The 16,510-nt window shown below is 33.5% G+C and overlaps 1 protein-coding gene across 1 annotated transcript in view; it reads left to right on the top strand.

Annotated features, from left to right (window-relative positions):
- LOC111037041 overlaps positions 1-16,510 on the top strand; it is a 162,998-nt gene that overhangs the window by 96,471 nt on the left and 50,017 nt on the right. The window lies entirely within an intron of this gene.

The raw sequence follows: 16,510 nt of genomic DNA on the forward strand, positions 1-16,510 counted from the left end.
GTCTCTCAGCATTAGACGATTAATTGTGCTTTATGCAAACATCCATTACCTACTTGAAAGCGTATACTTATTGATACTCTAGCATAATATAGAGGTACCTGCTATAAGTGATAGAGTGTTCAACGAGTTTCACTCTATTCTAATGGAATCGATGAGGTAAACTCTAATGAGAAATGGCAATAATGGTATTAATAATGCTAGACGTTATGGTATTAAAACTGATAGTTAACTCTTATTGTTTTGTAAAATGTTTATAAACTCAGTCACCATACGATATTATAAATTCCAGTTATCTCCTTGGTACAAGAACCAAAGTATTTTTGGTTAATTCAGTATCAGTGTTCGGTTAATCATATAAGTAATATGATCAATCATCAAAATCAAAGAAATATCACGTCACTACCTAAATTGTAAAATGCATTACGACCAATATTGCCCAAAAGTTGTTTTATTGTATGTATGATGTACAGGTACATATTATATTATATTATATAAGTAAGTATATAACACAGAAGCACTGTACATAGTACGTGAGTGGTCTTATTGAAACGTAAAAAAAACGTGTTCGAAATTGTTGATAACGCAACAAAGAAAAAGGCTTCCTTTCATCATTTAATTAACTCGGTTGAGTACACACACACTTGACAATTTACGTTCGAACTACGCGAATACATATAATATTATATATACTAGGTAAGTATAAGGAAAAATTTTTAAACACTTCAAAAATCCACTTAGCACATGTTCACAAGTACTAATTACTTTATTATTATTAGTGTCTGTCATAACTAGAATCATAATGTAGAAAGAAGAAAATGTGATTTCGAATCCAGTTGCGCACAGTCTCAAGTGTACCTTTTGTTTAATACAAAATAATATTGTACATACATTGTATTATCGTCATATATAATAATAGCAGTATTATTATTATTGTGCTTTTAGACGAACGCGTACGTACTCTCGAATAATATAATATTGTTACGGTGCAAAGTGTGATATTATTTTTTATTATAATCATTGTGTGGGCGTATGCCTACAAGATATGTAGAAACCAGCTATGTATCTACGCACTAACCACACGCTCGGTAACGATATTATGATACCGCTAAGGTTACGTCAAGATGTTATTGTGCACGGGTATCTCTTGCGCGTTTAAAGTGAATATGCAAATGTTGCACTTGTCGAGCGGTGAAATTGAAATATCGTATGCAATAATTTTATATTATATAATATAGTATGTAGGATTTGGATTTCAACACCTCCGGAGAAAATACAAAGTTACACGAAGTGCATGTATAATATATATATATATATTATATTGGATGTACAAAAATACGTATACGAGAACACCCTTTGTGTGTGAATCGAATTCGATAAAGTGTATATCTATCTGTTTGCTCCAGCACTGTTCAAGTGTGTGTCGTAGATTGGGAAATAATATTTACAATCGAGATTGTGTACTCGGGGTTTTTTTTTTTTTTGTAGGTATATCGTATATATATTATTATTGGCTTTTATTTTATTTTTTCGAACTACGCACCAGTGAAGAACTACTATACAGCGTTATAAGTTTATAACGACCCAGAAATCATAACAATATGACGAAACGATAATATGAAAGAAAGAAATTTAGATTTAGTTAGAATTTACAAACATCATAATATTGTCTTCAAATTACCGCTACAGATAGTGTACTTACTCATCCTACATACGTTTAAAATGTAATTTATGTATATGTCATATGTGTAAGACCAAGACCATCGTAATATAATATTATTAGTTCATAGGTGGCTGTAGTGTGTGAAATGTTGATGAATGTCTTTGGTAGCGGACAGTTACATTATTTATTCATTTTTTTTTTTTTAATTGAAGACAACACGTATATATTATATTTTATTTCCTATTTTAAATTTAAAACTCTGTATGTCAAACAATTTATCTTCCAACTAATAAGTGGTTGTATCATTATTCATTCTTTATATAATTCTTTAAATATTCTAAATATAATATAATAAATAATGAACCGCCCATACTATATTTTTTGAAGATTCGACTTTTTAAAATCTATACTTGTTGTTAAACTTTTCATACGCCACACTAAAATCATAAAATATAAATTAATAGATTTAATTAAAACTGGTCTTTAAACTAATTTATATGATACTTTAGTGAACTGTTTTAATAAGAAAAATAAAACGCGATGATATAAAAACAAAAAAGGTCTCTGTTCATAACTCAACAATGCAAATTGATTTTATTTGTAATTAAATAAATATTCAACTATAGCCTTCGAAAAATGCCTATATTTTCCTGGAACTCTTCTAAATCAAAGCTTTTGGGTGTTAGCTACGGATAATTAATTATGATGATGGCGTCCAATCACCAACAAGGTGTAGGCACTATAATATTACATAATACTTTTGATATCGGATCCCATTATATTTTATGATCCTAGGTACAACTATATGAATATTGAAATATGCTTATAAAACAAAATGTATCGATTGACTTCACTGTTTACAGTAATTAAACACTGATGGTATTGCTTAATGCTTAAGTAGACTCACACACATACATAGATTATTAAAATATTAATATATAATATATTATTTAGTAATGTTTAGTTTTAATATTCAATACAATTCAATCTAAAACTTAAATATTTTTTTTTTTTCACACACACACAATACAGGTATTAACTGTACCTACCCTTAAAACTTTAAGAGTGTTTACAGAGAACAAAAAATAGCATCGTCGTAAAACCTTTAAGCTATTCGATCCTCTCGTTGATCAACAACATAACAACACGTCTGTGCACGTTCTTTAACGGTGTATTCCAGTGCAAGTGGCCTATAAACCAACACTCAATCCCAAAACGAACGCGTTTCGCACGGCGATTTTATTTTATCTAAATTGTTTTGTTTTAATTTTCCCATCTCGCCCGTCCACGGTGTTAATACTGACTATACAACAATATAGTAAAACACTGTTAAACATTATGTAGGTACTTATTACGTGAAAACTGAGACATTTTAACGATTTTACATCCATCGATCCGCAAGAAAAGATGTTAGTATTTTATGTTTAGTACTTAAGTGTACTCTGTCAGGGAGAGAACATTCCTCGACCAGACGAAAATCGGTTCTTTTGCGCCTCACCACGAAACACCTTACCATGGTGGAACTGGTATCGATGGAAGTGGGGATGCACAGAATCGGATGGACAGAGCATAGATCCTATGTGGCATGCATAGTGTGTCGAATATGCAACAAGATACAGGGCCGTCCTAAAGTTTTTCGGGATCATTACCTCTGATAAATTGTATCTCTAATCTTTGTCCCTCTGCAATACGACAATAATAAATTATGACAATTACCATGACGACTGAAAACGTTCCCTGTTTATGATATGATATTTAATTACAAATTATAGAAATGAATTAATTAAGTTGTATTGATGAAATTGCATAAATTTGATTTATATGGATAACGCCGAGTAATCCTAATAAGCATGGTACTATTATTCAGCCAACACACAACATTCCATCTGAAATTTTTAAGGGGCCCCCTAGAAATTGTCATGGGATAGGAGAAAAATTATCCCCTCTCCTCTGGCGGCCTTGAGACGATAATGTGTACGCATACACGGGATGTATTTTGACGAAATGACCAGCAAAATATATTATACTCGTATTAGCATAAAACTGAAATGCTATATTATAATATTTATACACCGGGAACAATCATCGGGGCACGGGGGGATGAATACGGACAAGCAGGTTAATACTAATATATGTAAACGCGGGGTGTCTACTACGCCAAAACAACCTGAGGTACCTACCTGAGGGTACGACGAATCCATTACCTATGATAAATATGAGAATGAAAAAAAATATAAATAACCCGGAGATCGCGTTACTTGAAGTCGAGTAAAATTCGATAACTGCTGCACGTGTAGCCATGTCTGGCAGAAAATATACAACTTCGACATTACAATATTCATGCCGTATCCATTTCGTCGATTTATTTGTCACGTTTTGGGCGTACCAAAATATTATATTCTGAGCAGTCGTAATCGTAGAACCTACTCGTACGTTAACTTCGCACTTTGTACGCAAAACTTACAATGAGCTTAATGCAACCCAACAGGACGCAAATTGCGAAAAAAACAAAAACACCCAGTGAAAACGAATACAACAGTGTACGACAACAATAAATAAAATACGCATAGGTACATACCTACAGGGTGAACCATTTAAGTGTTTCCATTCATTTCCCAACGTTTTCGAAAATAGCAGAATATTTTTTGGACTTATTCAAGACTTATTCTAACTTTCAAATTCTACTGCGTTACAAGTTATAACTTATAACTAATAGTATACTAATTCAAAATTTGATTTTTATGTAAGTATCGGAATACTCCAATGACCAAAAAACATTCTGCTTTGGAATATAAAATTAAAAATATATTTTAATAATGATAACAATAAAAAATAATTATCAAAAATGTTGTTTTGAAGTTCCATCAAATGGTTTTGAGAAAAACAATTGAACTTTTTTTAAATAACGATGGCACACACTTAAATGAACCACATTGTATATATATATATACCAACTTATAATATATAATATATTATATTGTATGTCAAATGCGGCTGTAATATAATATTTTATCATACCCATATAATATCATAAGATATCGTCGATTCGTTTGTTTTGTTTATCGCAATCAAAAAAAAAAAAAAACAACAATTTTCAAGCGAAAATTCCACGTATCTCCTCCAGTCCTCGGAAATTTAAAATAAAAAATAAAGGAGCATAATATAATATTTTATAAATAAAAAACCTTAAATTTACATACCACCTAAGCTTTTTCATCGGCTGGACCACCACTGCGCCGGCGCGGAACACGCGGCCGTATCATACGCGCTCGCACTTAATGTGTGATACACGCGAAAAAAGAAAAACGAGAGGGCGAGTGGGTGAATGTGTGGGAAGGGTGGGGTGGGGATAACATATTTTGGAAAGTGTGCCGCGAAGGTATACGAATGCGGAATACAAATCTGCCAGTTTGAATACGCACATATAGGCGAGCGTTCGGTTATTTTTTCTGTTTGTTTTCGTTTACCTGCAAAAAAAAAAACAGTTACATCCGTTTGTCGCGTCCCAAAGGCACAGTTTCTACACGCATAAAAATCCCGAATAAAAACTCAGACGGGCTTTTGCTCAGTGTAAACATCAACTCGCGGGAACGCCCGAGCGTGTGTTGTGCAGAGACCGCAACCTTTTCCGCCGCCTTCATCGCACTATAAACCACTATATATACACTTTTTTATTGTGTAACGCAATATAATATATACGAAAAATATAATAATACATATATACATACATGTATATATATTTATACGCATTATAGGAATATAACGTTTAAAAAGTTTATGGGATCGGAGCAAAAGTTTATGATCGCGTCTGCGGTGGGTACATTATATCCGATTATCATATTATATATAGGTAGCACATACCCGGTAGAGGGTAAGTCACACTCGGATATTGTGCCTCTGAAGCAAGACGGCATCAGTGTGCGTTTATTGTATATCTCATTTATTAAATTCACATAAAATCTGTGCACGCGTGTCATCCCATGGCCAAATGATTAATTTAACATTACAGCGAGTAGATTATTTTCTTAACTCTACAGGGTCACGTATTTGGTCATCTTGCATCTCCTGTAAACGGTGACGATTCTGTATGGGTAGGAAATAACCGCTATAAACCTCTGTAGAATTGGCAGCGTGAAATAAGCAGAGATATATTCAATACCGATCCAACAAATTATTATTGAACTTTGTTTTCGCCAATCAATCGATTCGAAATGTCGATCAGAAAATTTTAATCCACTCTGATAGTGCAACTCTACTGTTTGTTGGAACATTTTGTTGATGCTAAACACTTTCTTCTCGACTAGCATTGCCCAATGTTGGAAGACTTCCATAATATATCAGCCTTTGTTTTCACTAGTTGCGGATAATTTTAACTTTTGCTCAACAAAGCTCACGCTGACCGTGCAATTATTGTTTGTTAAAACATAATTGTTTGTTATGCTATAAACACGTTCTTTCAGCTCTTCAGTTTGTAGAGTATTGTTTGACGACTTTCGGTGTGATATGTTTTCTGCCAACCCCTTGAAGGTTAGGCATATATATGTATATACACTGCATTGCAACGGTGAAAAAAATCACGATAAATCTGTATAATGCATACACTGAGAGATATTCGTTTAGAGGTTCAGGGCTGATCGTGGACCGCTCCCTGCAGCGAGTTGGGTTCTTTTTCTTCTTCTCGGTTTATTCCACGCAGTAGATATAATATAAGCAATCGTATATTCATACACGATTATTGTGTTGTACGAATGTTCACAGAACCTAGGGTTTGTTTTTGAATGAGACACAGTTGCTTCCTTCCCCATCCCGCTTAGAATCTAACTCCCATTTGTTTGGAAAATTTCCCGGTATTTTGATCTCTATCCATGCACTCATTTGATATTTCAAACTATAACAAATAATAGGTACTAGATTATGCATGCATTGTTCGACGGGTCTGTCGAAGATATAACTATCGGCTGAAGGGGAAGAGGGAATTTCAAATAATTTTCTCCGTCGGTCGTATATGTTGTACACTATCGCCAACCCGAGGTTCTATAAGCATTTCGAGTTTCTAGCATTGAAATAATAGTAGGTATTCAAAAACAAAATGAAATGATGCGTAACCGAATGAAATGCAGTAACGTTGTTCGATCGACAAAAACCCGGCTTGAGACGATTACCCAAGAATAATAAATATTATTAATAATAGTGTTGAAGATACCTAATAACAAACCGTTTCGACGCGTGTGGCGGCTTAGTGAGTATTGTCAAAGTTTTACTGAAAACTTTGCCGGGTACGAATACAGGCGTACTACTATATTGTGAAATGTTACATGAAACTATTATTATAATAATATTAATACAGCATGTAGGTACATATGTAGTAGCTTGGACAGAAATCTTGTACCATTATTGAGAAGACTCAGAAATTACAAAATGATTCAGTTTATTTATTCAGTGATTTTTTGTTTAAAATACATAATAAGTATAAAATCCTGAAAACTCACAAAATAGTTTGTAATTCAAAATTTGTTAATTTTTAAATTTAAATGTCTAGGGTTTCAAAACGTGATGTCAACAATATCCCTCCAAAGTTTACTTACAGAAATTAAAAAATCGTATTTTAACACACACTGTATGCATTGTATTTTCGTCATAATTATTATATTGTTTAGATACCTAAATACCTAATCTATCAGGTACGTGTACATAAATCTCTAGCAGAAAATCGTTTCGATGGCATGATCCAAACTCGTGACCCGATGAGTAGCCAACGATCGCAAGCGTGTTTAGCGTTTTCCCGAGGAGCCAGACTGGTAGGTGGATACCCTGTCGTCCGGGAAACGAAAATGGATGGGCACACGGACATACGCATAACTGTAGTAGGTAGTAGTAGAGTTACAAGCGCAGACGAAACAGACAAAAAAACAACAACATGCTCAGAAACGATGTTAAGTTGTAGCCGAAGAGGGGAGCGTAGAGAGATAATCAACGAGCTGGCTGCTAACTCCCTCCCTCCCGTACAGTTTGAAAACGGCTGCAAAAATGATGATGATAAATGACGACACTCTCACAGAAAGACTTTGGTGTAAAAAAAGAACACGACCTAGTCTCGGTTACGACGGAATATATTCAGAAAGAGAATGCGTGAGATAATGGACGTTTTCGGGAAAATTAATAAATCATAATATCATTATATCTTGAATTATTTTTCATTATTTTACATTTAGAAGAACACCAACGCATTAACGATGTGAACACTGTCCACTTTTGATAATCATTCGTTATCCAAATATGAATTCAAGCGCATATATTTCGTATATATATTATGTGTACAGATAAAAGAGATGACCCGCTTACTGACCACTCAACTTAAATTCAAAACAATGCGTGGATCTATGTGTATAGGGACATGCGATTTATATGATACCTATTAGCTATGTACCACCATGTAATGGTGAACTATGAGAAGATTTTCCAAAATTCTCATTTTGTTGGCTCAGGGAAAACGAATATTTTTTTGTTTGAGATGTTTGATTAGTTTTTGATTATAGAAAAATAAAACAGTTATTGTATTTGTACATAATTTTACATCTGTATCTTACATTTGGCCAAAACTACCCGAATTGTTGTGTTAAAAATATGTGTAAGTTACATTTAACAGAGCTTAAGACAGGATAAATCAACTGGCATTATTTAATTTGTCACTGAAAACACCGTGTAGGATCTGGTTATATATATATGTTTATAACGTACAGCGAGAGAGCTGGTACCTAGCTATTAAATTCGGGCTTGGAAATTAGCACTCGCCGAGGTAATTTATTCTGCATTACAGATGGTACATTTAACGGGACGAAAGGGTTTGAGTGATAGCCGCTCAACAGTTATTTTCTTTGTTTTAAAAAAGAATGACACTTATCTAAATGGAGAATAATTTTTATTTGGGTTTTTATGGAAATGAGTGGTAATGGAATTAAAAATCAATCATTAAATTCTACAGTGCTCTAAGGTATTTTTTATTTCAATATAATTACTATCATCATTAATATGATAATTAATTGTAATAAACGACATTGGGCATGAAATATTAAAATAGTTTGCCGTTTTTTTTTTTAATGCTAGCATTATGCCAATCAGTACTCCGTAGTATGTACAAGTGTGAAGTGAGTACTGTTTACTTATAGTTCATATTCAATTTTATTGACTTACGTTATTTGATGGTTAATCTCGTCCACATTATATAAACAATAAACATACAAGTTATAACGCCTAGTACTTGCATTTTATGGATCCATTTCCTCGGAGAAGTCTTGACAACATTAGAGACCTAGAGTGCTCCATTGTATAGGCGTTAAAAATTTGAATTAATAACAATAGTATTAATAATTAAATAATATACAGATACAGTGAAACCTTTTTTTAACGACATTCTATTAAATTACGTTTAGTGAACCATGACATTTTCATTCAATACCGTTTCTATTTAGCGAACATGATTTATATTTACTACAAATAATTGTATCATTATTGAAACGTCACGTCATGGCAGAACAATTTTATCATGAAAAAATATTGCTCTTTATAGTAAGATTAACCAACGTATGAAAAGATAGGCTTAGGTAATTAAACGAAATATTAACAAGAGTACAAACTTGTCAACATTTTTAACATGGGCAAGACCGGATTTTTTCTCAAGTGCTTATACCGAACAAGATTGAAGTTATTAATCCCTTAAATTATGAATGATTTGAAAAGGAATTAAACAAATGGCATGATATTGCAGACTGATAATATCATTTAAATATGTTATATTGTTACATATATGTACATTATTATTTATACAATTTTCATACGAGATATTAATGAAAAAAACGCTATTTTTATCCAACGATTCTTTTCAATGAACCTTCAAGTTCTTTAAATTGAAGTTCCACAGTATGCAAGTCTGATTCTGTAGTGTCTGTATCGTCATCACTTATTATGTATAGGTAAGTTAGTATACTTTCGTTTTTTTTAAGCATTTTTTTATTTATTAACGGCACGACGTCGGTCGTCTGGTCTACGTAATGTAATAATAATGTTATGAGCTTATATACAATTTTAAACGAAACAATCGTTATTGTGTAACTACATAGCACCCGTATGAGAATATGAGATGATTAGAAATGTCGAGTTTTTGTTTGAAAACATAAACGGAGACCCAGAAAACGACCAGTCCTAAGGGCTAGGGGTTACGCACATAATAATACCGGAATTAATCGTGATGCTAGGATCATACGGACATAATACAGTAGTTTACTATGATGATATATACATAGTTTTTACGAGATGCTATTGTTAGTTCAACGATGAACGCGACTAGAAAGTATTTTATTTTTCAACTGCATGTTGCGCTTTTATTTAATGTCACTATAGTTTAAAAACGTAGTTGTCGACGACACGAGATGTGTACGAACTCTGTCCACCCGTGGAACTTGGTATGGGAAGGGGCCAGAGGTGTAATTGTGTATACTATATTTACCATAATATGATATTGAAGAGGCTTTGATGTGTTGAAAATTAAATCGATATCCTTGATCGTCAGTATATTCCAGCCATTAAGAAGGTAAGTCGTGGTCTATAGGCTATTATAGATACCAAAGAAAAAAATCGTTCTCATAAATCTTAAGAATTTCAAAAAAACCTACTCCAGCATCGAAGCTCTGGCACCCTGTGTGACGCACCCCAGCATCTCCTATAAATGAGCATGCAATGCGATTTTGGCCCGTTGAACTTTCTCCAGAATTGCGAGTTTGTTATTTGTCGGCAGTCTCCCGTGTACATACCTACTGTACGTATAAATAATTATACACCAACTGCAGTCGTACGCATATTATATTATATAAGTGTGTGTGTGTGTGTGTGTGTGTGTGTGTGTGTGTGTGTGTGGTGCATTATATACTGACGGTGAGGGTCGTTAGATGGGTATATATGTGTAAGAGTGTGGCTGTGTGTGTGTGCTCGCGCATGCGAGTGTGCGGGTGATTGTGTGTACTCGCGTCGTCCCTCTCAATATTAATGTTCATTAAAACTTTGTCGGTCGGTCCGCGTTGCGACTACCGCGACGACGGCGACGACTCTACCGGGATGTTGGTTTTAATTAGGAAAACGCCATTAATATTATTATCTCGGCCGGGCGCAGCGGGACGACCGATACGCCGCGCGCGGTGCCCGAAAGAGAGTGAGCAAAAAACATAAAACTGAGCTGCTGCTACGTATACAACATAATATTTCGTGTGTACAATAATATAATAATATAAAGGTCTCCGGCTTAATCCTTTTGACGCGGTCCGTTAATGAGTGATAACGTTTGACACGGTGTCGCGCTTTGCCCGTTCATTATATACGGGACGACGGCAAACACGACCCTCGTGCGAGGGCGCGTCCCGTGTACACGTCATAATAATATATTGCCCCGTTGGGACCCTCGGAGGCGCTCGCCCTCGCCCGCTTTCGGGTTCGCCGGTAAACGAAGCACCGGCATAACCCGGATCTTAAGTCGTGTCATGTTGTTCAAAGGCGCCTGGGACCCGCGGGGCCTGGATATAAGTCGACGGCACTGGAAACGGTATCCCTCCTCACGAGGTGCACCGGTTTTCGTAAAATATAAGTTATAAAATATCTTGATATTCCTCGCAATTTTTAACCCTGAATTACCATAACGTTGTATGATATTGTTTGGGGTTTTATCGAGTGTGAATTTCACTAGTACATTTTTCAAAACATTGCGTCTCACTTTATCGTCTCGCCTTATATAATTCGGTACCATATTATTGTATATGAGTGGGTTGTATATCGTCGTTCGGAGCGATGTATCCTAATAGTAGGTGAAGTAAGCATGAAAAAATTAACGAAAAAAATGACAATGACGAACGAAAAAATTCGATTTATTTTACGATAATATTCGGTTGATTCATAAACGAAATCGAGCTGTAAACAATGACTGACTCAAAAACTCAGTCGCATAAACTCTGGTAAAATCGTATTATCCAGCCACTATAATATCATGTACACTATAGGACCTTTATATTCTGTTTTGTACGAGGAGACCGGATGGCCTATTGTGGTTATTCCGAGAATTCCGGTCGTGTGCAATATTCCTAGTTACGTCCTAACGCGAGTTCGATATTTGTTATTATAGTTATGTACATTGTACATGTATTATATACATATTGTTATTTTATATATAAATAGGTATTATAATTCAGTTGGTACAAAGTAACATGGTAGTTTGAAATGCACTATGCGCGGCGCATCTCGTTTTAACGATTTCAAATCAGAATATTATGTTATCAGAGTGAATTTAACTATTTCTATTTTCAGTATCAGGATAAGAATCAATAAATCATAAATATTTGATATAAATGTAAGTTTAGTTAGTTTACCATTGATTAAATAGTAAATATTGAATCTTTGAGTACATGTTTTAAGTAACAAACAAAATAATGAAATAAAAAATAACAATAACAATAAAATACCTATGTAAACTTTGATAACTACTCTCTTATTCCATTAAAATTTCAATTTTCATCAGCCTCTCTTATTTGGATTTTATATAATATCACCGAAAACACTTTATTTTATAAGTAATAATTTTACTGTACACTTTAATTGATGAAAAACAAAAACAAATTTTCCAGCGTTTCAAATTATTTTCATTTTTTATTGACGCTATTTGAACGTTCTAGTTTTAAAATAATTACGTTTATTGATTCAATTTTGGGACCCAGCATTGTGTGGGCCCTGGGGGATGCGCAACCACTTAAGCCCTGTCCAGACACTGCACAAACTACATAATACACAATTAAATACATTCATAAATACTGTTTCGTCTGAGAGCATCCATGTGGGGTTGACAAATTAGTCGAAATATATTTCCTCTTTTATGGAAAATCAAGCTTAAAAATAAATACAATTTTACAAAAATGTATAGATAAGTTTTGAAGCTGAAATATCTTACTACAGATATACGGTGATAAATGAAAATATTGATTATACAAATAACAAAGACGAAAAATATTTTATAATATAAGCATTATGCACGTTGATTCAATTTAAGCATCACATTATGATTAATATTTTAAAAATCATGTTTGTGTTTATACAATATACTGCTAGGTATAAGGTTTTTGGTATAAATTTAAAGTTATAATTGTATGTACACAGTAGAAGTCACTATTACGCATCATGCATGACCTTAACTTTCACGTTGATAATATTATTTGCGTAACGGTCAAAAGAGAATCATTGAAAATGAAGGCATATGAATAAAATCATAAAAACCTTTGTTTTTGCATATTCTTATGAGTATGTACTTGTAATATGTAAAAACACAATTATTCAATAATAGTATTATACAACTAAAAATTAATCGAAAATAAATTCAAGAGTTCGATTCAATGATGGAGAACAGTGTTGTACCTATAATAATTTCAAACGTATGACGGTAGGTAGAGTCATGACGTAGGAATGACATAGATCGGATTTCATCTTAAATCTCGCCCGTGTAAGATGCAATTTCACTGTTTCGCCTACTTGAAACTGCGCCAGACCGAATAACGCATATTAAAGAATAATAATCATATTGTCTTCCCGAGATATAAGCTCGGTGTTAGCGCTTTTTATGACCGTCGACTTCTGTATTTTGGATCCCACGTTTAAAATAACTGCAGAAAAAAACGTTTAATATAATATTATAAACAGACCATAGAGTAGGCTACGAGATTAGGGTCAAAAATGTATAGAAAAAACTTTATTTTGCGCCCTATTCCCACGGCCCGCCCTGTATATTATTTTTAACGAAATCATGAAATTTAATAGTTTAAGTATAAAACAATTGAATGAATTGAACGAACCTTAACTTAAATCTCAGCATTTTACAGTACAGATTTGACACTATTGAGAGTCAACAGTAATTATCGTTACGGCCTTATAAAACCTGTATAGTGGAGCTAATTTTTTTGTTTTTTATAATATAATATGATATTATGTGTTATTATATTTCCTGATAAACAAAAAAAAGGCTCTCTCTAATGGAACTAATATCTCTTTTTATCCGCTATAACTGCAGCACAATAACGATAAATCACCGGCGAAAATAAAATATAAAATTAGATCATAAATTGGACAGCGTACCATTAAGAGCAGTACCGTTGTGTCCAAAAGCAATTAAAGTTTTTATTTGTTTTTTATTTTATTAATTATTTTCGCAGTTTAATTATTGATGGATTTTTTTCTGTCAACCAACGTACAAACTGCAAGTCCAACCAAATAATTAAAGTCATTAATTAGGTTATCGTGAATTATGTGAAATGATTTTTTTTTGTATGTATTTTTTTTTTTTGGAAAAGACATTTTTATCAAAACGAAACGAAATTAAACAAATTGCACAACTTCTATACACCGCTTCTCTGTAGTCGGAATGAATTGCTTGTGCTAAGCTTAAATTATATATATGTATACACACCAGAAACTTTTTATTAATACTTTAAATTGTATAATATATAAAGAAAAACGGAAAAAAAATCATAAAATAAATAAAGACAAATGCTTTTACAGTGATTGGAATAAATACGATGTTGCATGTTAGACACAGAAAAAAAAATCGTCTTTAATTACTACGGTTGTTCGGAAATTTGTTTAATGATATAGTTTTTTCATTTCTTTCATTTTATCTCTCTCTCTTTCTTGTCGCTATCCCAAGAGCTACGGTTTTACTATATAGACGGACAATTATTGTATAAAATAGTGACAATGACTTATTTTGAACAGTAAACCGTTCATTGCTGGCTTTGAAAACGACCACTGTTATATTAACTTAATTTTACTCAATAAAAATATAAAAACTGAGAAACAATTTACAATAATTATATTAGATGTTTTATTTTTGAGAGACAAGGCGAAAACTCATAACGGTACCGTTAAACAATTAGATTAGGCGTGTTCGAGTTTTCAGTTTACTGCGATGAGTCCTTATACACTGGCCCGAGATACAGATATTTCGTCTTTATTAGGTACATTTTCAGTCGCTTTAAATAATAACTTAAATAAATATACAAGATACATATTATGATTTTAATGTTGGATATTTAATTTTTACATTTTATGATGTAAATAATAATTTTTCACCATCTGCCCATCACGGAACTTTCATTAAAATATTGAACTGTCACAAGATCAATCAATGTTTTTTTCAGAAGATCACTTCTATATTTTATAAAATTATTTCTGTTGGTTTGGTTTTTGTTATGTACATGAACTGTGCTTTAGACTTCTCGAAAAATAGCACAAACATGTGGAGTTTTACCAAGAACACTATAACTATAAGCTCTCTTCGCGTATGTCACTAATCATTTAGCATTAAAATATATTCTGCTGTACTTATGCAGTCATTTTTGAAGGGTGCGGTCATTGATTTTTTTTCCAGACAATCCTATGCAGGTTTTTTTTGATTTTAGTTTTCGCAAAATCCGTCATGAATATAGCGTAAGAATAGTTTTAATATGTTTCCGTTCGTATTACACAAACATTAGGTATATTTTGATCGGGAAACATTTTAAAGTCAACCGTGCCTCACCCACCGTGGTAGATATCTGCACGGTCGTCGGAGATGCCGTTCCCATAGTCGGTCTAGAATTTAGCTCGGCAAAGTCGGAATTCCTTAGCCACCCACTATGGTGATAAATGTGCCCTCGCACGTCGAGCAGCACCCACGAGCCGCCGATTCGAGCAATATTATGATAATTATTATCGTCTAATATTATATTGTCACCGTTATTATTGTTGAACAATGATGTATAAATGGTAAATCTATGCAACTTTATTGTGTGTATATTATGTATACGATAGAGGACCCGACGGCATTGTGTTTTTCCGTCCAGCCGGCCGACCGGGTGTGCGAATCACGATGGCGGAAAAATCACCAAACGCCATCGGATATTTGGGAAATAGTTGTACACAGATTATCCCGAGAATCCAAGCGGTCGTTTGTGTAATCTGTAAGCACCGAAATTCCAGAATAATGCTGCTGGCATTCCGGGTAGGAGGGGGGGGGGCGACGATCGTGTTATAATAATAAATTAATAATAATAATAATAATCATCGTGATGATGATGATGATGATTATAATAATAATAATACTGTTATATTATTATAACGGCAATAAACCGATATCGCGATTCGCGGCAATAAATGCGTACAATAGTAATAATATGTGTCTGTACAAACACGTTAACGATGTTTCGAATAAATACTCCGTCTGACAACCATCCCGATACGAGATCCGCATTAATACACGTCACACGACTTGCAATGATAAATACATGACATTTATTTCGGCATATCTAGTCAATTATTGTAATGGTGTGGGAGGGGGGTTGGACCAAGGGTAACTACAGTGAGTCTACTTAAAAGCAATCGTTTTGAATATTATTCGTGTACTCAACAGCAGTATGTCGAGTAATATTAAAGCCTTCGTATTGGTCGTACTTATTCGATTTGTTGAATAATATGCTTATTCGGATAATTTGATTAACCGTATTCGCGTATACTTTATACACATACAGTGAAACCTCTAAATATCGGACAGTGTCGGTTGCCGTGATTTTGTCCATTATTTAGAGGGAAACAAATTTCGGTTAAGAAAGATTTCACTGTAGTTTAATCATATATGATCTTATATTAATCCAGCTATAAAATATATAACACCTATGATGTAACAGTTGTCTCATATAGTTTATCAATATAAAGATCAAAAATGTATTTTAAACTTTCACAGAAATTCACGATCGTTAACATAACGTTATGTCCATAATATATCTCTAATTAAGA

Source organism: Myzus persicae, unplaced genomic scaffold, assembly GCF_001856785.1.
Source record: "Myzus persicae strain clone G006 unplaced genomic scaffold, MPER_G0061.0, whole genome shotgun sequence".
NCBI classification, from domain to species: domain Eukaryota; kingdom Metazoa; phylum Arthropoda; class Insecta; order Hemiptera; family Aphididae; genus Myzus; species Myzus persicae.